Source organism: Helobdella robusta, assembly GCF_000326865.2.
Source record: "Helobdella robusta unplaced genomic scaffold HELROscaffold_961, whole genome shotgun sequence".
Lineage (NCBI taxonomy): Eukaryota > Metazoa > Annelida > Clitellata > Rhynchobdellida > Glossiphoniidae > Helobdella > Helobdella robusta.
The window spans coordinates 2,708-3,488 of record NW_008705548.1 but is presented as its reverse complement, the minus strand read 5'-3'; positions in this window follow the sequence as shown (position 1 = coordinate 3,488).

Here is a 781-nt window from a genome sequence, read left to right as displayed (position 1 = left end):
TTGAGTTGCGTCGTCAGAGAGTTTATCTTTTCATTGGCTATTTCCAACTCTTGCGTTAGTTTGCGAATCTGTGTGATGATGACGACGATGACGATGATGATGACGATGATTATGATGATGACGATGATTATGATGATGATTATGATGATGATTATGATGATGAGGACGATGTTTATGATGATGATGAGGATAAAGAAGAAGAGGACGATAATAAAAAGCAGAGAATAAGAATTTATTTCATAACAATGGTGCCAGTTTCGTGGAAATTTTTTTCACATGTCTTTGTTTCGTTAATTAACAGAAATTGAAATAAAAAAAAATAGATGGAGATGCGAATGATTGAAAGAAGAAGTGAGTGGATAAATGAATGAATGAATGAATGAACGAACGAACGAATGAATGATGAACGATTGAGTTGAACTCATTTGCAAAGCTATGAATAAATAAATAACTGCGTTAATAATAAAAAAAAACAGAAAAAATTATAAAACATCATCATCATCATCGTCAACGTCATCATCATCATCGTCATCATCATCATCATCGTCATCATCATCATCATCATCATCGTCATCATCATCATCATCATCGTCATCATCACCAACTTGCTGCGCTTGTCTTTCTTCCATCTTGTAAAATTAAAACAACATAATATAATAACTTAAATAATAAAAAAATAATAATTATTATTATTACTATTATACTTAATATACTTTTTATTATACTTATAATTAATATAATTATTATTATAATGACTTAGGCACAACGTTAGAAAGGGGTC